At 38.5% G+C, this 23,899-nt stretch overlaps 1 protein-coding gene and 1 long non-coding RNA gene across 11 annotated transcripts in view; one reads left to right on the plus strand and one right to left on the minus strand.

Annotated features, from left to right (window-relative positions):
* Positions 1-9,600, minus strand: part of gpat2 (glycerol-3-phosphate acyltransferase 2, mitochondrial) — a 184,864-nt gene extending 175,264 nt beyond the window's left edge. For 4 of the 10 annotated variants that reach the window (XM_039621015.1, XM_031727931.2, XM_031727930.2 and 1 more), the window contains exon 1: positions 9,474-9,593. The gene's annotated coding sequence lies outside the window, so the exon portion shown is untranslated. Of the gene's footprint in view, positions 1-9,129; positions 9,194-9,326; positions 9,387-9,473 lie in introns of those variants that run through there. The other 6 variants (XM_039621016.1, XM_039621009.1, XM_039621010.1 and 3 more) reach the window with 5 other exon arrangements.
* Positions 9,294-23,593, plus strand: LOC120443102. Its single transcript, XR_005615139.1, has 5 exons — positions 9,294-9,429; positions 13,144-13,188; positions 18,215-18,328; positions 23,244-23,387; positions 23,489-23,593. It is a non-coding gene; the product is annotated as an uncharacterized LOC120443102 (long non-coding RNA).
* Positions 23,594-23,899: the final 306 nt, after the last annotated feature.

Genomic DNA, 23,899 nt, shown 5'->3' on the forward strand with positions numbered 1-23,899 from the left:
ACCCATAATTAAGTGACACCAAGACTGAGTTAGTGAAGAGATGGGGTTAAAATGAACTTTCTAGATAGCACAGCAACTCATAAACCCTAGATAGCACAGCAACTCATTCATAAATTCTTCCATAGAATAGCTGTGCACTGCTGACCAAGACCTTGAGATCAACCCCAAAGGCACCCCCAAGGCTACCTACAGAACTGTCCTTGGGTGCATAAAGAAATCCTTTAACATTACATTTTAAACAACACATGCATGCGCATGGGCGTCTGTGTGTAGGCAGGTGTGCAAAGAAGGTCATGCCACACACAGGCTTCTTTTATGGCCGTGTAAACTGAATGTGGCACATCTCCCCTTCTAGCAAGGAACAGTTGTCACCCCAACGATGAAATGAGAGCAAAGGAGAAAGCCTTCAAGGAATGAAAGCGTGGCATCTTCACTGTGATTAGGTATTCACAAACAGACAAGTCAAATCAGTGGTAATAGGAAGACATCAACGCAGCGAGTGAAGACAAATGAGACAGGAGAGGGATAAGATGTGAGAGGAAGAGAAATCCTCTGACTAAGAGCTCAATTGATTGCAGTGAACGAACACTATATTCTTTTTACCATGATATAGGCACACTGTATACAGATGGACATTACTGTTTTAATGAAGGTAATCCAATTCATTACCAACTATCACTGCACAGCCCTGTACACATGCAGCCACTTGAAATGTGGATCAGCTCATGTAAGATGAAACAAATATAGGCTTCCCTCACGTAGTCCCAGTCAGAGGGTGAAAACTGTCTCACTTTATTTTTTTCATTTTTCCTTTACCCTAATGTGCATAGCAAGAAGGCTGCAAGTAGTATTCTTCTAAAATCAATAAAGGTTTTTGTTTGTCTGGATATTTGTGCAGAAATCACTTGTGTTTCCATTTCAAAATGACTAAATTTATTCTTAAATGCTCATAATAAGCCAGACAGCTGCAGATCCATCTGCCAGTTTATTTAATAATGTAAAATTATTAAAGATGGTATGTCAAAAAGCACTGCCGAGTCTGCCGAAGTAATCCATATTCTATCTAAATGCGCATTTTACAGTTTGAGATAGAATATGACATCAAATCTGTGACCAAATCTAACTTTGATCACAGCATCGTTTATCACTTTTAAAAATTCCCATGAAGTCACCTTTTCAGAAAAATTCATTTACAATTTATCAGCATAAGCCAAGCTGTACTGTGATATAGTTTAGTTTGTCAATCAGTAGAGAAACGTGCAATCTGATGCAGACAGCATAAAAATCAAACTCTTATTATAAAATACTTTGAAAAACTACTTAAAGTTACGGGGCCTCTTCAGATATTAATCTTCACTGCAGAGTAAAATTGAAGTTCTGCAACAGAAAGGAGTATATTGTTGCACTGATGTCAGATTTTTATTGAACGAGTCTCTAAGAGTACAAATGTTATTTATCTACTATCCTCCAATAGGTATTTTTCTTCTTGTCAGATAGTGGGTACAACAATAATAATAATATTAATGGTAATAAGTTCAGGTGGAACATCACATCAATTGATTGCTATTGGCATGCTAATATAGTGCTGAGACTACAGTTACGATATCAATACGTCTGCCTGTTTGCGCTCATCCCACACAATCTTATTTAAAACCATACAGAAATATGATGAATGGTTAGAAATCCTTCCTGTAAGTATTTTATTTCTGAGGCTAATATTTTGTTCAATCTGGTAATACCACTGTACCCTGTCATGTGTCAGCATTTTTGAAAAACAATCTCCTTAAAAAAGCAGCTGCACAGGCCATCAGGGAGGAAGCTTATCACAGGGATTTATGCTCCCAGTAATTCTGCAAGTAAATGTATATCTACAGATTTATGGGACAGAGTCCTGCAGGAGTCTCCAGCCAGAGAGCGGGACTATCTTTCCACTAAAGAAATTTTTGGTTTTGGTTTTGTTTTTTTTTTATTTCAGCATTTTCAAAGCTCTGTACACCCACATACATGCAGGTGTGCTCAGTTACTTTGATCAACCTCAGCTGGATCTCAAAGGCAAGTAAGGCTCTGACTGCACAGATACCTGACCTGGACAGACGAGGCTGTGATAGCTCTCTATATAATGATGCTGAATTTAGTCGACTTTATAGTAATTAAGCTGTTCTAGAAGCAAACCTAATGTCCACTGTTTATCAGCTGATTGGTGCTCTGATAATTAAACTCTTACTTAAAGAGACGCCTTAAGGTTTAAGCTTGGCTCTGTATTTGTGTGTCCTTTTTACTGAATTTGATCGTTTTTGTGTGCAAGTTTAACTAACTCTAAAGTTTGAATCTGCACTGCATATTCATTGTGTGTCGGAGTGGGTGTGTAGCAGCAGTAGATTAGGGAATGTGTCAACATATCCTCTTAATTGAGATAAAATTATCATATTTAAAACTTAAGAAATAATTGATTGTAAGACTTATTTGAACAGTCTTGTAGGAACAGGGTTTGGTAGACACGCTGAATCTGCACTGGAGGAAGAATTAATGAAGTTAGTATAGAAAAACTGACTGGAGAGAAAGAGTCTTAAATAATATCGGCAGTTACTGAAGTTGCTCTAATTAATCATAAGTTGGTGGGATAGCTGTCAATTATTTTGATTTGATTATTGTTATTTAAAATATATTCTTATTTCTTTGCTTTATTTGTTTATCTGACAGCTTTATTTGTGGGTTGGCAGTTTGCGGTTACAATATTATTTGTAAATAAGTGTATTAAGTAATGTCTTAAAGTAGACATAGTAAAAACTTGCCACACGTTTGGCAACAAAACTGCTTCCTTCCTTCCTCACTTTCCTCAGTAGCAGTCACCATAAAGGTATCAGGCTCCTCCTTTAGTCCCAGTGGCTTAACCAAACACTGTTTCTTTGTCAGCCCAGTTGCAGTGCTGAAAAGACACTGGGGGTTGTTCCCAGTGACATGTCCTAGCTTTTTTTTTTATGGAGCAGCAAAATTTCCTTTCCCATTCCATTTTCTCTCCAGCTTATGCTTCAAGGTGTACGTTTATGAGTTATACTAAGAAGCCAAACCTATATGATTTGTTTCTTTTTCAGAGAAGCCACAAGCCAGCATGATACACAAAGAGGAGCTAACACAAGATAATGAACCTCTATGGGAGTTTCAGTAGCTGCTCTCCATTGTGTTGGCACACGGCAGAACATAACAAAGGAATAAATTAAATGTTGTTCCAATTTCAGAAAGACACATCTTGTCTACTGTACACCATGACAGAATTCTTTCCATGGTTAAGAGAAAAAAAAAATCATAATATCTTACCATCTCAATGACACTCTCAAGGAGGTCAGGGTCTACAATCAAGAGATATCTTCATAAATGTAAATACAGAGAGTTTACAAAAAGGTGCAAACTGCTGGTCACACTCAAGAACAGGGAGGCCTTTACCTTGGACACTTTCCAAATGAAATAATTCACACAGACAAATATTTTTTGAAGGACCTACTGCCAATGCGTAAAGAAGCGAGCAAAAAGCCATCACTGAGTGCTGACTCCAGAGCAACCGACCCACGAACACCTTGTTCAGACACACTGTTAAAAATCTACAAGCTTAGGAACAGCTGACATATGCAATAACACTTCAAAAAGAGGTGGGAGAGAAAAGGTGGGAGAAATGGCTGTTATTTAGCCCATAAAACAAACATAAGCTAATCGTACGAGGTGGAAGAAGTCGTTTTTCTTTTATGGACAATTTTGTTTTATTGTGACTCTCACCCCATGACCTTATGGACTATTATTGTTGTTTGTGTTGTGTTCTAGTTTGCTTTGTGTTTGTGTGTGTGTGTCTATGTATGTATGTACGTATGTGTGTGTGTGTGTGTGCGTACGCAGTGTTTGTTTGTTATTTGTAGAAAATCTCCATAAAAGGAAAAAAACAACAACAAAAAAAGAACGCGATGTCCAGACAACATTAAAAAAAATCTGCACAGAAAAAATATAAATAAAAATGTTATAGCATGGGCATATATGTGTAACTGCCGATGTTGTTGTGGTCATGGGTGTCTGTAATGCACTTATTGTTTTTCAGTCCTTATATTTACCGGTTTTAATTTTTACCTTCTTCTCTCCTACCTTCAGTTACTTAATGTTTTCTTTGAAGGTTAGTGTTCTGTTGCATCCAGAATTAATGTTATTTCCTGCTTTGCTGCACCCTCAATACTTTTACCTTCGTCTAACTCTTTGCACCTGTATGTCTTTCAAGCCTAAGTCCAATCACCTGTCACCCCAAATGGTGTATATATAGCCCCATCTTCCTCTTTGCTTTTAAGCTCCATGTGTCTTTTCTGCTCTTTTTGTGGATTCCTGTTTTTGTTTACTTGCCCATTGAAACTCAGTGCTCCATTTTTTTGGCATCAGCAATGAACATTGCATGAACCAACAGCCTTTGAGTCCTGTACTTGGGCACTCTCTCCAACATTATCCCAACAGACTTGTTAAACCGATCATAAAGAACCTTTCTGAATATCTACTTTTTGCTGGCTTGTCAAACTCGTCTTCACATGATTATTGACAAAGATTTTTAGTGGAGCTTTGTGATGTGGTTGAAATTTTTGGAATGAATAAAACAGACAGCTTTATGGAGACAAAATATATTTGTCACTGCTAGTTCTTAAATTCTGCATCACTTCCATCATATCACTACTACTAACATGCACTTTGTTTGCTTCAACACTGAGATTATGTCACTACTTGAGAGTTAGTGCAGATCATTGGGGTCATTTTCAAAATCATTATGTTAAAATAATTACTGAAATTTCATGTAATGATGGGGCTAAAATATAGAAAACTAAGCGTATGATTTTATAAAAATTTTTAGGTGGTTCCAATTTATGAATTTGCCATCACAAAAAAATCATTTACACAGAATCTAAATTAGGGCTTAAACCTAAGAATATTTTAATTATTGATTAGTCAGTGGTTTTGGTTCAATTTAACCTGATAGCCAGTGTGGTTTCCCAAGGCTCGCAAAATCGCTAGCCCGACGTCCCGGGGCTAGCGAATTTTCCAGTCGGGCTACCAAAATCTATCTCAGCCCTGCCCGTCGGGCTATCATAGGAAGGACTTTGCGATCGCGCGAACTGTCTATAGAGAGCGGCAGTACTGATTGGTGAGTGACGATTAATTGCGCACCAATTCCTCTGACATCGTCTTTTCACTCATTAGCTTACTATTCAAACCTGACAAGTGAAATCTCCCACAGTAAGCTTAAACATGTGAGAGGTTGATCGCGCAGAGAATCGCTGAACGTTATGTGAGTAGGTGTGTAAAAGCAGCAGGATATATATTTTAGTTCTGCTGGGCCAAATAAGACAGGTCAGGGTGAAGAAGTGACAGCCAAAGAAAAGCCTACCACAAAACGGAAAAGTTATGACAAATCAGACTGAGGGAAAAAGAAAGTGCAGCTTTATGGTTTCATGGACAAAAGAATTTCTGTGGTTGGAATATGACAAGCTAAATAACCAGGGGTGCACATAAGTGGTCCGCAGGTGCGCATTCGCTGTCAAAATAAAAGACGCGCACAAGATAAAAAGTTACAACGCACGTTTGCGTACATAAGATTTTCTGGAGGACAGACATTTGTTTAGAACTCTTAAAGATGTCGAAGAAGCAAGCTCCTTTAAGCAATTACTTTGGTGTTCCTCCACCTCCAAAGAAATGTCAGAAGGAGTCCGAACCGCAAAAGAAGCGCGTATTCTCGGAAAAGTGGTTGTAGGAGGTGAGCTGGCTTCAAAGAAATGATGAACGCACAGAGATGTGGTGCAGAATATGCCGTGAAAATCCCACTCTAGCGGACAAAAACAGTGCCTTTTATATGTACGCAAACGCACGTTGCAACTTCTTATCTGGTGCGCGTCTTTTATTTTGACAGCAAATGCGCACATGTAGAACACTTATGTGCATCCCTGTAAATAACATAATGTTCTGCCGGGTGCGTTGTTGGTTTTCCCTCAATTTCTGAGTCGACAAGCGCCTTTGTTACTGGGATCAGTAATTTTAAGAAACACCCCCATTAGAACCCATGAGAAATGCAAGAAATGCATTATTGCTCAGTCTGCAATATCTTTCCCAGAACAAACACCAATTGAAAAGAACATACTAAAAATAAACCTGAAAAATCTGTTTAGAACAGCGTACTATGTTGCAAAGAGTGAACTACCATTGGCAAAATTTAGCAGTCTTTGCAAACTTCAAAAAAAAAAAAAAAAAGGCCTAGATCTTGGTTCCACTTATCTCTTACCTGTGACTTCAGTGGAAATTTCAAATTCAGGATCTGACACAGACTGATTCATGTTCACAGTTCTTACAAGTTCATAGAAATTTCTGTTCAATTAGAACCAAGTATTTGAGTTGATGATCGTAATTTTTATTCAATGTTGTAATTTGTGTTTCAACAATTTTTTGATTAATGTTTTGTTTCCGTTACAATATTATACTTTAATGTATAATATTGTAAAGGAAACGAAACAGGAAACAAAACATCAATCAAAAAATTGCTCTCTTTTTTATTCGGGCTACTTAAATTTACTTTGGGCTACCACAAACTGAAGAGTCCCTGCCCGAAGGGCTACCAGGGATTTTGAAATTTTGCGAGCCCTGTTTCCTCACCTCTTCTGCAGGGCTGCAGCGCTAAACTCACAGTCTGTGTCTATTTTGACATAAACATGGCACATCTGTAAAAACCCTGAAGGCAGTGAATTACAGCAGATAAGTTGCACAACATCTGTGGAAAATCCAGGGTTATCAGATTTTTTTTTTTTTTTTAAATCACCGCCGTGTAGGGATGGGTATCGAAACCCGGTTCTTGTTGAGAACCAGTTCCCACTGTTTCAATTAACTGGAATTGTTTGCCATTTTTGTAAACGATTCCCTTATCGATTCCAGTCGCCCCGAATGACGTCACCACGTTGCGGAGCGTCATTTACCTGGCAGGAAACACGGCGCCTAAGCGGCTCAAACGCTCAAAAGTTTGGTTATACTTTACGAGAACGGATGACAACAGGGCAACTTGCAATACTTGCAAAGTAGATATTTCATTTAAAGGAGGAAACACTATGAATATGCAAAAGCATTTGCTCACAAAACACGCGATAATCTTAAATGAATGTCGTGTTTTTAATTCCGCTCCGGACTCGTGAATCTCAACCCAGCAGCAGCGGTAACGTTTGCACGTCCTCTCCCGTTAATGCGGCAGGTAAATAATCAACTAACAGTGCATATTATGTTAGCGCGATGTGCCTTATTACAAAACCTGCCATTACTGTGCGCTGCATTTAGGTGACCATGATGAGAGAGACAGACAGAGTCTGGCTGGCTCAGATGCTGGCAGTTCTCGCTGCAGTCTACCGTTAGCGTCTCCTTTCAGGCCAGGATAGACGAATGTCACTGAGCAGTGACTAAGTTTGTGGTCAAAGGCTTGCACCCATTTGCCACAGCAGATGCCCCTGATTTTCGGTAAGTGAATGTGTTTAATTGTAGGCAGGGACATTACTGGATATTCTTGTGTAATTGCGACAGAATAATTTATGTTATACTTTGTTATTGCTACAGAAGAATATTTATTTTACATTTACAATTTTTTTTCCTGGGGACCCTGTGACACCCCATTGAAGAGCCGTAGGCTGTGGATCTCTTAAGATCTCACTGTTGGGTTTGTAAGGCCATGTTACTCCTAAATTTCTATCTTGTTCTAAGCTAATCGACCTTAGTGTTCTCTTTTTAAAAAAATAAGAATCGATAAGAGAATCGATAAAGAATTGAATCGTTAAACAGAATCGAAAATGGAATCGGAATCGTGAAAATCTTATCAATATCCATCCCTACCATCGTGTGAAGAAATGTGCAGTTTTTTTCTCTGCAAACCAAGGGATGAAAATGTTATCATTATCATCTGTGCCGACTGTGTCAACTTGTTTAATATTTCAGAGCCTCCTTTACGTGTAGACTCTGACTAAAGCACAATGTTGTTTTTTTTATTTATGATTAAACTACAGCCACATCATAGCCAAGGCAGAATGTCAGAAAAAAAGTGCATAGGCCTTTTCTTAAATGTGGTAATAATAACAATAATGACTTTACAAAAATTGCAGCATTAAAAAAAATGCCTAAATACATCAAATGAAAGAAGAAATGAATGCAAAACACACATAATTTTTATAAATATCTCTATCTATGTGGCGCCCATCTGAATGTGCCTCACCCTGTCCATAGCACCCGCCTCTGTATGCCCTCCATCACGACATTCGTGAACCTCCTCTGAGATCTTCCCATTTTCCTCCTGCCTGGTAGCTCCATATTCAACATCCTTTGTCAAGTATATCCACTATCCTTCCTCTACTTATGTCCAAACCATCTCAACCTCGTCTCTCTAACTTTGTCTCCAAACTCCTCGATCTGAGGTGTCCCTCTGATGTACTCACTTCTAATCCTGTCATGCTAGTCACTCCCGGTGAAAATCTTAGCATCTTCACCTCTGCCACATCCAGCACTGCCTCCTGTCTTTTTGTCAGCATCACTATCTCCAAACCATATAACTTGCTGTAGTCTCTATTTCAGTATTTTTATGAGTGCCCAGTTAATTAACCTAATCCAAACATTTGATGTACTGCAATATAATCTGTTTACATGGCTGCAAAATGCTGACATTTAAAATATTTGAATTAAAAAAACAAACTTTGTTTTCCTACTGCTTAGACACCAACAGAAAAAAAAAAAAGCATTTACAGTTGTGAATTCAACTGTATTTTAGATATTTATCTGGCCTTGTAGGCTTTTGTCATTTCTACTTAAAATGTTGCATATACCAAAAAATTAAAAATAAAAATCTTACTAGAGGGTGAAAAAGATGTGATTATTATTTAAACATTAACCAGCACTGTCACCACAAATAAAAAAAAATGGGCACAATCATTTATCCCAGCATAACAACACCTGTAAACACTGCAAAGCACTTGAGATAACTACTTCTTCTAAGAAAGTCTTTTGGCTACCCAGGGCAATTAACATTAATCAAAACGCTATCCCTAGATTTACAGCAGACTGAGCAGGCCTATTAGCTGTTAGCTAACTTGGCCTTACCGACTGAGCAGATAAAGATGCCTGGGCTCGTGATTCACCATATGCCGCCCGTTTCTGATATTTACTATCCCAAAACAAACACAGCAGCCCGTGGAGTGTTTTATCTTTACAGCAGCAGAGCAAAACAGTGCCAATTAAATAAGCTTTGGGCAAATATCAAAAGTCCTGTGGGTCAACTTGTGCTCACATCTGCTCACCTGCCTCATGAAGCGCTCCACAGCACCTGTGCACAGATAGCTCAGAAGCTAGCAGCCCCGCGTGCGCAATCAATGAACATCACAGCATCTGTTTTTTTCTGAGGTAAGCGTTTAAAATCCACAACAGTGTGCTTAAAAATAACTCACCGGAGTTTTTAACACGTTTCCTGTATCCACAAAGACCCTACTCCCCTCCAAAAATACAGCAAAAACGCTTTTAAGAAAAGTCCAGTACTCACGTTCAAAGATGTCTACCGGAAATGGAATAGTATAGTCTCCTTGTTGTTTGTCAAAATGTTATGTACCTGCAATATAATAATATTGGAATAGATTCAACAAGGTATTGGAAACGATCCTTTATACATTATCTGTATAATGTATAATAAGAGGTAGTTTTATTGTCACGTACACATATACACAAACACAGGTGGTTTATACTATGCAATAAAGTTCTTATTTCTAATAGAATAAAATTAGTTTTTTAAAATTATATAAAATTCTGTCATTCAACAAGATAAAATTAAATACATAAATAAAATAAGTATCCCAAAAATTGGGGGAGAAAGTAAAAAGTAATAAATGTGCAAAAAATGAAAAGAATTAAAGAGACCTGGGGCTTTTATTCAATAGTTAATTTTTTATGTTGTATTTATACTTTTTCATTGTGCAGCCTTATTTTGAACATGTTAAAATAATACAATTTTAAAAAACACAAACAATCAAGCAAAACGTAAGAAAAACAAAATATTCATAATTAATAACCGTTTTCAAAGCAGAGCTGTACAGATGAGAGTGACAGCAGATAATAATAATAATAATAATAATAAGGAAGGGAACAGAAAAAGGAAGAAAGGTGATTTAGGTGACTATCAATGTGAAACAATTGTTGGTGCCAGAGGGGTTTTCTAAGTTTTTCAGAAACTGCTGATGTATTGCAGGAATGTCAAACATGAGGCTCAGGGCCCCGGCAAAGACTTTTCAGAAAATGTGAACATTTAGACTTTTAACTGTATTTTAATGTGTTTTTACAGATTTTCCTACTCCTATTGCCATTCATATTATACCATAATTGAATGTTAGATAAACAATTTAATGACAGAACAGTCCCTGTAACTCCTGTTAGCCTCCAGTTACCTACCAGAACACTGTCTAGCAGAAGACTTTTACTGGTCTACACCACTTAAGATCAAAGTCTAGGGTTTACTAAGTGCCTGGAAAAAGAGAAAGTATCCAGTGAACAGCTGATGCCAGAGGTCAATTACTGCCTCAACATCTAGATGTTAGTGTAAACAACATGAAAGCATTTGATCCATCCTGTCTATCAACACTTCAGGCTGCTGCCTGTGGTGTAATGGTAAGGAGGATATTTTCCTGGCATACTTTGGGCCCCTTTAAACATGCATGGTTTAAATGCCACCATCTACTGTCTACACGAGTATTGTTGCTGATCATGTCTATTCCTTTATGACCACAGTCTACACATCTTCTAATGGCTGCTTCCAGCAGGATAACACACCATGTCACAAAAACTGTAGTCAACCAGCCTACACAATCACCAGATCCCATACCCAACAGATCACCTATGGGATGTGGGTGAACAAAAAATTCACATTAGGAATGTGCAGCCAATAAATCTACGGCAACTGTTGTCTTGTCAATATTGACCAAAATCTCTCTCCAGAGATTCCAGAGTTTCCAGCACCTTTTCGAATCTGTGCCATGAAAGCAAAAGGGGATCCAACCCAGTACTACTATGGTGTAAAATGGCTGGCTAGTGTATATACCTGTGTGCATGTGAAAGACACTGAGTGTGCTGTCCTATTATTCATTATTATTATTATTATTCCCGTTAGCCACTGTCACTTTTAATTCTCAACAAATATTAGTCCAACTACACCTGATTTGTGTTTAAACCTAATGCAGGTCAGAGTCTTTTTCAAGTTCTGCAACCTCTGTGATCTGGCTGCTTCAAAAAAGCAGGTTATCATGGCAACGCAAACTGTACACCATATACGGGAGAGGTCAAAAGAAGGAAAGGTCAAGTCAGATAAAAAAAATGTCAGTGTTCACGTATCTCAAGTATTGCCAAAACTAAGGAGCCAAGCCAACATAAAAATAAAGAACTGCCAATATGAAATGCAATAGATTTTATCTTGGCTGAATGGTAATCATTGAGACTCTCTGTGAGTGCTGTAGTGTTTTACTGAGCCAGTTTTAACAGATGGGGAAATGAAGAGCTGCACACTTGATTGTGCGTGTAACACCAAGCACTCAGTGCATCTCAAACCTCTTTTTGATCCATCTTTTGAGGAAATACTTATTTTCTAGACATCTGGAGGAAAAAATTTTCTCCATTGTAGCTATGCACAGAAGTATTGATGCAGGACTGATGGATTTGCTATTCTTCCAAGGTAATTTCACTGATTAGTTCACCTCTCCAGGTGAAGCCATGTTAATCAGTGAAATCACCTGGAGTGAGCCCCAAAGGTCCAAAGTCATGCCTATTTTGTATGTGACATGAAAACCAATGCTGGTAATAAAAGAAAAAATGCTGGGTAGGAGCTTCTCCTGAAGAGTCTTTCAGATGAGGCACAGGTGTTTCCTAGTTCGGAAGCTTCTCCAGCTTCGAATTGTAAAGCCACAATGGGACAGTACACAACATACCACAGCCCTCACAAACATAATTAAAGAAACGCCAGCTGAATGGATGCATCAGAGCATAATAAATCACAATATGTGGGATGACTTTCCTTTTTTTCCTCCTTAAAGTTTGTTGTTTGGTTCCTTTTTTAAGCAGCCTTAATTAATTTTATGTTCTCTTGAGGGCAGCAGAATAACATATGGCACGCTGTTATCTTCTGTTATCTATGTAGTTAGGTGAAATGTAAGTTTATTCATCTAACAGATGCACAGCAACATTAGCATTTATTTGGAGCCGTCTTCTCTTGTTGTTTGATGAATAAAGCTCAATACTCACTCATCATTGTACTTTTTCATTCTGTTTATTAGCGCAGTGCAAGCTGTGTAAAACAGATCCAGAGCTTTGTTTAAACCACCTGCTCGCTGCTACTAGAAACAAAGTTGGTGTAAAGAGACAAGAAAAACAAAACTCTGAGCTAAAAAAGGGAAAAAGCTCCAAGGACAGGAGGTACAATGCAGTGTTGGTTTGTAAATCTCCCTTAGATTTGTCACTACAGCTGAGACCTTTCACATTAAAGAGGCTTTTGACCCATTATTATATATGCTAAACTGCCACTTTATTAGGCATACTTTGTGAGCAACAGGTCGTCGCCATTTTTGACTTTACAACTGCTTTAAGTCTTCATAGCACAGATTCCCAGAGAAGCATTTCTTGTTTTTGATCAACAACTGTAAACGACTGTGAAGTGATTCACATCAGTTTTACATTACATTTACTGAGCCCTTATGCTGTGTGGAACGAGGCATTTGTCTTCCTGGAAGCAAAGACAGATCAGGACAGAAATGTTTGATCATGGGATAAAGACGATCACTCAGAACAACTCTGTATTGATTTCTAGTCACCCTTCTCTTGAAAAACACCAGTAGACCCAAACTGCCTCCGGATCCCCTCTGTGGATTAGTCAGAAATGTATGGTTTTGTTGTGACTCTCCTTTCTTACCTGTGTATACAGTACAGGTGAGGTTAATGTAGGTCAGGAAAATTGGTTTAACAAAAATGTTTAAGCATAGATAATTTGGTAAATATTCTACAATATCATCAAATAAATAAATTAAGGCCAACATTTATTCATTTTATTTTGCATTGATCCATTTTTCCCCCATTTATCCATTTCAGGGTTGCAGGGGACTGGAGCCAATCACAGCTGTGACAGGATAAAAGGTTATTTTGTTTTATTTCCTCCTCTTCTTTTTTTCAATGCTCCATCAAGCATCGTCACAGTGCATCATCTGCTTCTGTCTCACTCCATCACCATGACCCTAACCCTCTGTATGTCCTCCTTCACTACATCTATGAGTTTTCTCTGAGGTCTTCCACTTTTCCTCCTTTCTGGCAGCTTTCTCCAATCCTTTCTCACTTTTCCTCCATGTCCAAACCATCTCAACTATCTCCAAATTCCTTGACCCGAGCTATCCCTCTGATATATTCATTTATAATCCATTCTCGTCACTGCCAATGAAAGTCTTAACATCTTTAGCTCTGCCACCTGCCTTTTAGTCAGCGCCACCCTCTCCAAACCACACATCGTCTCACTGCCATCTTGTAAATGTCCCCTTTCACTCTTGCTGCTATTCTTCTGTGATAAATCACTCCTGAAACTTGTCTCCACCCACTCCACCCTGCCTGTACTCTCTTCTTCACCTCTCTTGTCTTCACTGCCCATTGCTTTGGATGATATGATACATATTTATACTCATCTACCTTCACTACCTCTGCTCCCCGAGGCTTTACTGTTACACCTGTCTCCCTCTCATTCACACACATGTATTCTGTCTTGCTTCTACTTACTTTCATCCCTCTTCTCTCCAGTGGACACCTCCACGTCTCTAGACTCTCTTCCACCTGCTCCCTACTCTCAGTACCTCATCTGTCAGCCTGTCCATCACCACTACAAACAAGAAGGGCCTCAGAGCTGCTCTCTGATGTAATCCCAGCCCCACTTTGAAGTGACTCCTACCGCGCACTTCACCACTATTTTGCTGTCCTCATCGTGTCCTTCACCACCCACATACTGCTCCACTACTGACTTCCTCATCCAGTACCACAGTTCCTCTCTTGGCACTCTATCATATGCTTTCTCTAGATCCACAAACGCACAGTGCAACTCCTTCTGACCTTCTCTATGCTTCTCCATAAACACTCTCAAAGCAAACATCACATCTGTAGTGCTCTTTATTGGCATGAAGCCATACTCCTCACTGCTTCAGCAACTCTTTCCCATATAAACCCAATGCATGGTTCATTGGCTTTCTCCCTCAATAGTTACCACAGCTCTGCAAATCACCCTTGTAATTGAAAAATGGTGCAGTACATTTCTTCTCCTTTCCTCAGGCCTCCTCTCACTCTCTGTGTTAAACAATCTGGTAAAAAACTCCACTGCCCCCTCTCCTAGACATCTCCATTACCTCCACATTAGGTCATTGGACCAACTCCCTTTCTTGTATCCATCATTTTCATAGCTGCCCTCACTTCCTTCTTATTAATTGTCTGCACTTGCCGAGTCAATGATTTTCCTCCATCTGACCCCTGTACCTCCTCTCTCATGCTCTCCCTCTCTTTCATTTTCTTCATTCATCAGTTCCTCAAAGTACTCTTTCCTTCTTCTCAGCACACTCACTTCACTCGTTAGTACATTTCCATCTCTGTCCTTAACCACCCCAAACTGCTGCACGTAATATTCAAGCACAGTTTCTCTTAGAAGCCAGTCGAAATAAATATTTTTCTCTCCCTCAGTGTCCAGCATCACCTTTTACTTTGCCTTTGTGACCGCTCCCTTATGCCTCTCTCTTATACCCAGTACTCCTTTCTTTATCTACCTGTCCCACTTTTTCTTTGCCAACCTCTTCCTTCAAATAATTTCCTGTACTTCATTACACCACCAACTTTTCCTGTCTTCTTTACTCTGTCTAGAGGATACACCAAATACCTTCTTGGCATTTTCCCCTCACCACTTCAGCTGTACTTCTGTTCCCTACCACTCAGAGCTTGTCTCAACTCCTTCCCGAACTATGTGCAACACTCTTCTTTCTTCTTCCTTATTTTATTTTATTTTATTTTATTTTATTTTATTTTATTTTATTTTATTTTATTTTATTTTATTTTATTTTATTTTATTTTATTTTATATGGTTGCTACAATTCAGTATTCAGATCTTGCAGTATTCGGAGTAATACTTTATTTTATGGTGTATTAAACATGTATGCCAATGACCTCCACCTACCTTTCTCTTTTTTCCGCACTATTTCCTTCTTCTTGTCTTTAATTTATGGAAGTAGCAGTGGTGAAAAGTTACCGCTATTATTGAAACTGTCTTTAAGGTACATCTTGTGAAGCGTAACGCCCATAACATCTATACACAGGAGTTAAAAAACAACCATATGTTTTTGGGTGATTATAGTCCCAATAACATATTTATCACAGGTGTATAAATCTCACAAGTTTTTCAAGCCAAGTGTTGTGTCTCTCAACTATCTCCACATTAGAGGCACTTCACCAACTGACTCTGACTCACCATAACTGCTTTGAATATTTTTAATGTATATCTGCCGGGTGTGGGTGTTCATCTGCATCCTAAACATAGTGTCAATGAAGTATTTAGTGTACTTTCTGCCAGGCAGAATATTTAGATGATTAGGCATCCACCCACATATGGATCCTATTCAGAAGGCAGACTTGTACTATAGCCAGACTGGAATGTGAGGGGACGTTCCGAGACATCTCAGGATATAGCACTGTGATAATTACTTCTGCACAATGGTGTCTCCGTAACTCATACAAGACTCACATGTGTGCCCAAATTTACCTTGATGACACATTATATGACTCGGGGTTATCTCTAGCTACGTCAAGAACTCAATTGTGTGCTTTGTATTCACCAAAGCTCAGCTGATTTTGATCACTGCATGCAGCCTAAGGCTCACTGTGAGCTGCTGCTTCTGGAAGAGAAGTTGCACAGTTATTTTAGCCACAAAAGGAAAAAGACTGAACATTTATAATGTGACTGTGATGTGTTTGTGTCCACGTATGACTATAGCAGGCACAAACAGTCGAAGGTAGATCGTGGGTGTAGGAGATGCTCATAGTGACCAGATTTTAATCACCAGTGGATGCCAATTTATGTTAGGTTGGTGTCATGATTCATTATCGTTCATTCCAACACTCACTGGTCACCATCCTTCATAAGCAATTTAGGGAATTTCGCTGCTGTCAATCAATAAAACCAATGCCAATCAAATTACCCTCTTTTCTCCCAGGTCCCCTCCAGTCTCTGATCACACAGTCAATTGCTTTTGTGATTTGGCACACAGTGGCATCCACAGGGGGAGATCTGCCTCTAACAATCATTCACTGCAAAATCTCCATCCACCCCTCCCACCCTGGAATAAGAGTGGGAAATGTCTTCAAGGGGATTGTACATAAAAGCATGAGCACACACATGCACACTTTTGAATTTAAGTGCCAAGTTGAGTATTTGGTTTGGGTTTTGAATCTCTAAAACTTTCAGCTATGCAGTCTGGTGTTATTGTCCTCAAATGATAGAGAAGTGTAAATAGGAATGGTTTACTTTTTCATTTTTACTTGGGCCCCTAGCTGAATGTTAAGTTGCTCTTTAAATATATGTCTAAAAGCACGAGTTTAAAAAATATTAGAAATTCAGATTTTTTTAATGTTTATATGAGTATACTTAACTTTTTTTTTTTTTCACAGACCCAGAAAATCAATTATTCTGTTCCACCACAAGCTGGGTTTCAAGCAATCTCTAATAACACTGTTACTCACTATATGCATTAACTATGAAAAGGCATGTGGTGTTGCTGGCTTGGTCCAGCCCCCCAAAAGAAAGTTACTGTAAAGACCATCTGGTGGTTAAAAAATGTCATTCAGGCCCTGAAGAGGATGAATTAGTCACTGAATATCAGTAATTGTTCCTTTTATAAGATCATGCCAAGTGGTACCAGCTCTGCCTTTGCAGTGCTTAAACTTTAGGGCTTTTCACAGAGCATAAAGATGTGCCTCTTGGATGAATAATGTGTGTCTGACAGAAATTTTCCATAAAACATTGGAATGCTTGGTTGCATTAGCTCTAAAAATGACACAACGGCTCCCTGGGCTGATTGAGAAATTCAAAATCTCTGTAAATAGAAAGATTTTTCATCTTGAAATGTTACCATACCTCTCTTTACCCTCAGGTACAATGCAGACTTCAAGTTTCTCTATTAGGTTGCTTTGGGGATCAGGACTGAACTCCAGACTAATCCCAAACTAGCTTTTCCCACTTTCATGAGGTGAATTTGAAAACCAGGCTTCTAACGGCAAACTGAACATATTTCATTTTATATTGTGGAAATCAAACATCTAAGAGAAGTGACAATATCCAAAACAATTTGCACTTAACACATGCATAAGGACGATACAAATATACAGTAATGCTAAATCTATTAAAGTAGACATTTTTAGCTACAGGAAAAATCACCTCAGTGCTTTGCAGATTGGCTTTTTTGTTTATTTGACATTCAGCATTATCAAATGACTGGCATGGGAACATTGCATGTGTATTTTAACATCCAGCGTGTTATCTTCTTGGAACAGTGACGCTTACAGGAAATATTTATCTTAAACATCTCAAATGACTTGTCTCAAGACCATCTGCCGACGATAGAAGGCAAACATTTGCTTTCTTTCTCTTCCTCTCTTTACCTAAATATTGTCGACTAACAGATATCAGGAACATATATATATTTATATACATATGCCATAAAATGCTGCTACTGATGCCTAAACAGTGCAGCTACTTTACCGCCTCTACATGCCCTAACCTTTTATGTATAGTAATTAGGAAGTCTGACAACATAATATTCAGTGCTGTGAGCATGAAACTACCCACACAAAAATAGGTGATGTATGCACAGTTTGAGAGCTTAATGAGTAATGGGACCTCTGAATATCATCAAAAAAGCAGCAAAGCAAAGAAGTATGCTGTATTAACAGACCACAGAGTTCTTACTGTCTTTGTCTGCTGGCCTCATTCTTGGTTTTCAGAAGTGGACTAAAACATATCGCTAAAAAAACGCATACAAAACCTCTGAAACCAAAAGAGAGTATTGATACAAAGACCTGAACAAGGACTGAATGTTGAGTTTGTGATAAGAAATAAATGCCTCTTTCTCTCTTACTCTCCTCCTGTTAGTCACATGGAGCTCTTAAACCACACTAATGATGAAAGGCCAACCACTGAAATCAGTCTCCGTATTGGGCTTCAAAGCAGAGGGAAGAAACTGTTGGATGATGCCAGGAACCTAAGGTCAGCAGCCTCATTTAAAAAAATGGTGTTATGGATAAATTTCTCTTTTCTGTGTAATTATGTGCAACACAATTGCACCCCCCCGCCCCCCGACGAATTCATGAATTTATTTCGTAGTGGGACAAATAATTAATTAAAGACAAGCAGAATTAATGATATAACCCAGTTACTTTGTCTTTAAATTAATGATTTGACACTCTGAGAAACATGCTTATTTTCTTTTGTGCAGAGTTAGAAAAAAAGCTCAGTTTCATTCTCATAACTATGCAAAAATATCAAAGTACTAGCTATTAGCTGACCTGATGATTGATATAAATTGTAGGGTTGGGGGTGTGAGGGTTTTTTTGGCTTTTGAAGAGGGCATAGTATCGCTTTCATGCTCTCCCTTTGTTCACCTGCATCGTGAAATGGCTCCTTAGACCCATGGGTTAAAATAGGATTGAGCAGGTGGGGGAACACTAAGATCAGGGGCAGCGGTGCAGGGTAGGGAAAAGAATCACTTACAAATAACTCATATGATGATTTGTTTTGTGAGCTCAGTAGATTTTTCTCTGTGTACAGACTGTGATCAGCTGACTTCTCCAATATTCACTGCTCTTTGTGGATTTAGCCAACTGGATTCAACAAGATATAGGACTCATTTCCAACCCCTACCGCTATAAAGCTAGTATAAAAGGTAGAATTCAGTGAGTGACTCTAATCAGCATAATCACCTCTAATATAAATTGTTGTTTGCTACCCTTAACCTATAACCAAGTAATCAGTTAGATTCCAACATCATGCCTAACTGTAAACTTTATCAAAATACTAAACTGCCTGTTGTTGTTTTTTCAGGCAATATTTGAATAACACAAAATTAATACATTTCAATTTATTTTGCAAGATGTTTCACAAAAATATAATTCAGCAAAAACATCATTTATGGATTCAATATCTCATTTAACAACTCTGAATTAAATAAGGACATTAGTCCACTTTAACCCCTGCTTGGCGTGGCCTCTTGGCTTCAGCTGCCATAATTTTCGTGCATCATCTCATTACTGATATATATTTAAGGATCAGAGGTCCTCTCTCCTAGCCTCTCTCCAGTGTGTGATGATCCTTAAAATCTTACCAAGGACAGTTATCGGTAAGATCTCCATGTCTTCTAGTTCCGAAATATAACCAACATCTGGAAATTCTTCAGACTGATTCCCTGAAAACATTCCCTAAATGCTTGAAGACACATTCCCTGTTTGAGTATTCCTCTCAATGGCTCCTCTGTCTGTAAAAACAAGATAAAACATTTTAATTAGTGCTCCCAGAATCATTCTTTGAAGTTCTTTCTTTTCCACAAAGCTGCTAAAATCTGTGGCTGTTTCTTTGTACATATGTACCAGGATGTATATAAAAGTATGACTGTATACAAAAGATGGAGAAAGCAACATAACGTCACCAGTTGGTTTGTGATGTGAGTTCTGAGCGTTGCCATCTGGATATGAGAGAGGGTTGAATGTTGCTGGGAAACTAAAAGACATTGCAATTGGTAGTGACATGTCAGTCACAAGCAGACACACATGGTCTACTCGAACCTCCATTTTTACTCTTCTGGGAACAATAATTTACAAAATAAACACCATGCTGTATGCAGTAAGACTCGAAACTTGTGATCGAGAGGATGAATTCATCAGGAAAGTGTTTAATGAGGTCACAGATTAAGAGTGCTTAAGGGTCATTTTCCCATGGCCTTCAACATACTGCAGCTCTGTTTGTAACCTCAGGAGTTACTCCCTGGTCTCTGGAAAGAATGCAAGACTAAAAACACAGCTAGCCTGGCTCAGTCCAGTGGTGACAAAATATGTCTGCTGATACCTCTAACTTCACACTTTTGCTTGTGTGCAACAATTAGGGACTTTATCTGGGCTTGATGGGCAGTCACTGATTGAGGAAGTAACCAAACCTTGGTGAAAGAGACCAGTTATTAACAATCATTAAAAAAAACAAAAAAAAACAAAACAAGATGTAAAATTTTAATTAGTGAGCACTGGAGTTGAGCCTGAGCTAGAACCATTTTAGTTGTTTCTCTGTTCCGGGTCCCATCCCTAATGACGAACTAAGCCTCATCTGAGGGCTGCAATCATCTCACTGAATGACAAAGTGGCGACTTTAAGCAAGAAAGTGAAGGATATGTTGAACTTTTTCTTTAAGAAAGAATAAATTGCACCATAAAACATAGAAAGTTATGTTGAAATAATAAAGATTTGTTTACTACACCTCATAAAACATTCTTATGAAGTGAGCCAGAGTGCTAAATTGTACTTGAACACTGAGTCCCAGACTACAGGCATCAGCAAAAGATGATGCAACATGATGCTAAGCTATGTAGAAGCCGTAAACAACTCAGCTCCACCAAGCTGTCCTAATTATTGCCATAGGTTTTTAATGGAAGTATAACATACACTCCTCAGGCTACTGTACTACTGTATATAGATTAGAAAGGACATGACACTTTCACATCCAAACAGAACATCCTGTCCTCCTTCCTGTGCCAAAACTGACACACACAGACACACATGTGGATCCATGCTGTGTCAACAAACATCCTGCCTGTTAAATTCTAAACTTTCTTTCTCTTCTGTTGTTCTTTTAATCAACCGCAAACTCAGAAAGCGCACGGCCAGGCCGTTCTGAAAATACCTAAGTGGAAAGTTCAAGGCAAGATTGATATTCCACTGATTACTGTGGATCAATAATGAATGAATGAATTATACAGCAGAGCACAGCTAAAAATGACAGGCCGTCCAAGAAAATCGATCAGTTTGAATATATCTGGAAACTTGTGTTTTTACTGTGTGTGTGTGTGTGTGTGTGTGTGTGTGTGTGTGTGTGTGTGTGTGTGTGTGTGTGTGTGTGTGTGTGTGTGTGTGTGTGTGTGTGTGTGTGCGTCCAGTATCTGTGCGTACAGTTAAGTGTTAGTCATCTGTTTCTCTATTTTAGGCTTGCCTTTGTTTCTACTTTGGTATGATGTGTGTGCGCGGGTTTGTGGTTGCTGAAACGTGTGTGTGCATGTGTACGGGTATGTATCTGTTTCAAAATGAACTTTGTGACCTTTCCACAATGGCCCGGCTAAATAAAGATACAGCCTTCTTTCTCCACTCTGCATATCTGGCAACCTTGTGTGGAAGTCTCACAAAACCTGCACAAGTCATCTCTTTTATGGAGGTGTGGACTTTAAGATCATTTCATGAGTTTGTTCTTGTATGTTTCAATTAAATGATTCAGTTCTGTTTCAGATTCTCATTAGAGTTTTGTCAAGGCTTCAGATTTCTTTCAAAGAAACAGTCGGGATAGAATTATTACAGCGGAGTCTGATGCTGCACATAGTAATAATGTGAAGCCTTTGCCTTGCAACTCTTTTTTTTCCCTCTTTACCAACACCAGAAGGCACAAATAAGATGTCAGGGACTGCAACCATGAAAAACATGAAAAAACTGTGTTTACAGAAAAAGTCTTTCTTCTTCTTCTTCTTCTTCTTCTTCTTTTTTTTTTTGCAATTCGATACATCTGGACACTGCACTGCACTTTTTGTTTTTTTTATTTTCACATGCTTTTGAATATCTATAAGGAAACACCATAGGGGAAATTTGAATTATTCAAACTTGCACAGATGTTTGTTCACAGCATACATCATCTAATATCTAAACATCAAACTAGCTCAACCAAAGACCACTGAATTAAAGATAGTGTTTAGTTTTTGCTACCAAAATCTGCCAAGCTTTATCTGCAGAAGCAATATATGTTTGTGATATGTTTCAATATGCTGAGTTATTAGATTTAATGCTTTGTCTTTCATATGAAGGTATTTATTCAGATATTGAATCTCTGAAGGATTGCAGTATACTGTACTACTGTATGTATACTAAAAAATCTGTAGAGGCATATATCATATTATTATCCTAGATACATTATAAATAAATTATATATTATACACGTACTAATTATACTAATTAACTAATTATAATACAATGACAACAACAACAATACTACTACTGCTACTAATAAATAAATCTGTAATTTCTTGTTTTGGGGGTGTTATTCACTCTGTTGGTCTGTGCATTAATGGAAGTATCTTCAGTAATACAGAAACAGCAAAACAGAATAGAATTTAATCAAATTAGCTTTAACCTTATTCACACTTTGTTAGGTTCCAGTACAGGTTTGATTCTGTTTCAGATGAGTCCATGCTTTTTGATTCCTTTGGCTCACCTTGAACTCTGCTTTGGTATTAAGGGCAAAGCTATTCACCGCCTCAGTTCTTATCTCAAGGATAAGACTTTCTGTGTGTCTGTTTTTCTCATCCCCTGCCCCTGTTTTTTGATCCTTCAGAGTTATCTGGTTCCACTTGATAATATTAGTAGGAGATATAACACCTTCCATTTCTACGCTGATGATTTACAGCTATATCTTTTACTAAAATCTCAGGATTCCCTCCAGCTTCTGCTGTAATGTCTTAAAAATACTAAAGGTCAGATGACTAATAACTTCCTCAAGTCAAACAGTGGCAAAATAATTTCTTTGGTCATCTTTGATTCTTCCAAATTTCAGTTACGGTCCTGGCAGGGTATTCCTTTCCCCTTTTTTTCTTTCTGTATCTCTCCTTCTCGAGCCCTTTCTCTTTACACCACAGGTGGAGGTGCTGGGCTGGCTCTACCTTGCCAGCCTGCCTCTGGGTAAAGTCTTCTTGCTCCAGCTTTTCTTTTCACACCTGTTTCATTTTTGTAATCAAGCTCCTGTTTTTTAATGGCTAGATGGTGCAACTGTTCTCCGCTAAATTGTCCTTGTCATTATGGTGTCATTATGGTGGCAATCAGGCCGTCCTTGCTACCTGCTAGTTTTTGCCTTTTGTGATTTAACCGTGTATCCATCTCCATCCTAGTTCTCTGCTTGGAGCGCAACCACAAAATGCTTCAGTCTGTTTCTCCTATTTCCAGCCAAGAAAAGTGCTTACCTGTTCTCCATGAACAGGAAATCCCACCTGCCAGCTGAGTACCTTCTTGTAGACTGTTCCGGAAACAAACGAGTGAGCCAGTGGAACCACATGTTGCATGCTGCATTCTCCATCAGCAATATTCTGTCAAACTCACCACGGCAATTGCTAACATCCTGTCTTTTCTCTGGCAGTGTTTTCAGTCGCTGGCCTGTGAAATATCCAGCCTCTTCCACCACTCACCAGTTGGTTACAAAGGCCAGGATACAAGTCTCTCAATAAACCTTCCAAAACTCCTGACTGTTGTTTGAGTCTGCTCTTTGAGTCCACATTGAGCTAAAACATGAGCATCTCACCCTGTCTTTAAAATCTCATCCAAAAGGCCTGGGTGTTATTTTTGGCTTGAAGCTTTGATTTGATTTCTTGTCAAAAAATAGCTACAAGCGCGATCTGGAAACAGTCCATGGCTTTATTACTTCACGTATGTGTTACTGCAGGTTCGTCTATTTTGGTCTCTCCATGTCTCTCACCTAAGATTCTCATCAAGTTACTGAAGCTAACTATTAACCATAAGTTTTGAAAATTTTGGTCACTTTTTCAACAAG

This window comes from Oreochromis aureus, linkage group 12 (genome assembly GCF_013358895.1).
Source record: "Oreochromis aureus strain Israel breed Guangdong linkage group 12, ZZ_aureus, whole genome shotgun sequence".
NCBI classification, from domain to species: domain Eukaryota; kingdom Metazoa; phylum Chordata; class Actinopteri; order Cichliformes; family Cichlidae; genus Oreochromis; species Oreochromis aureus.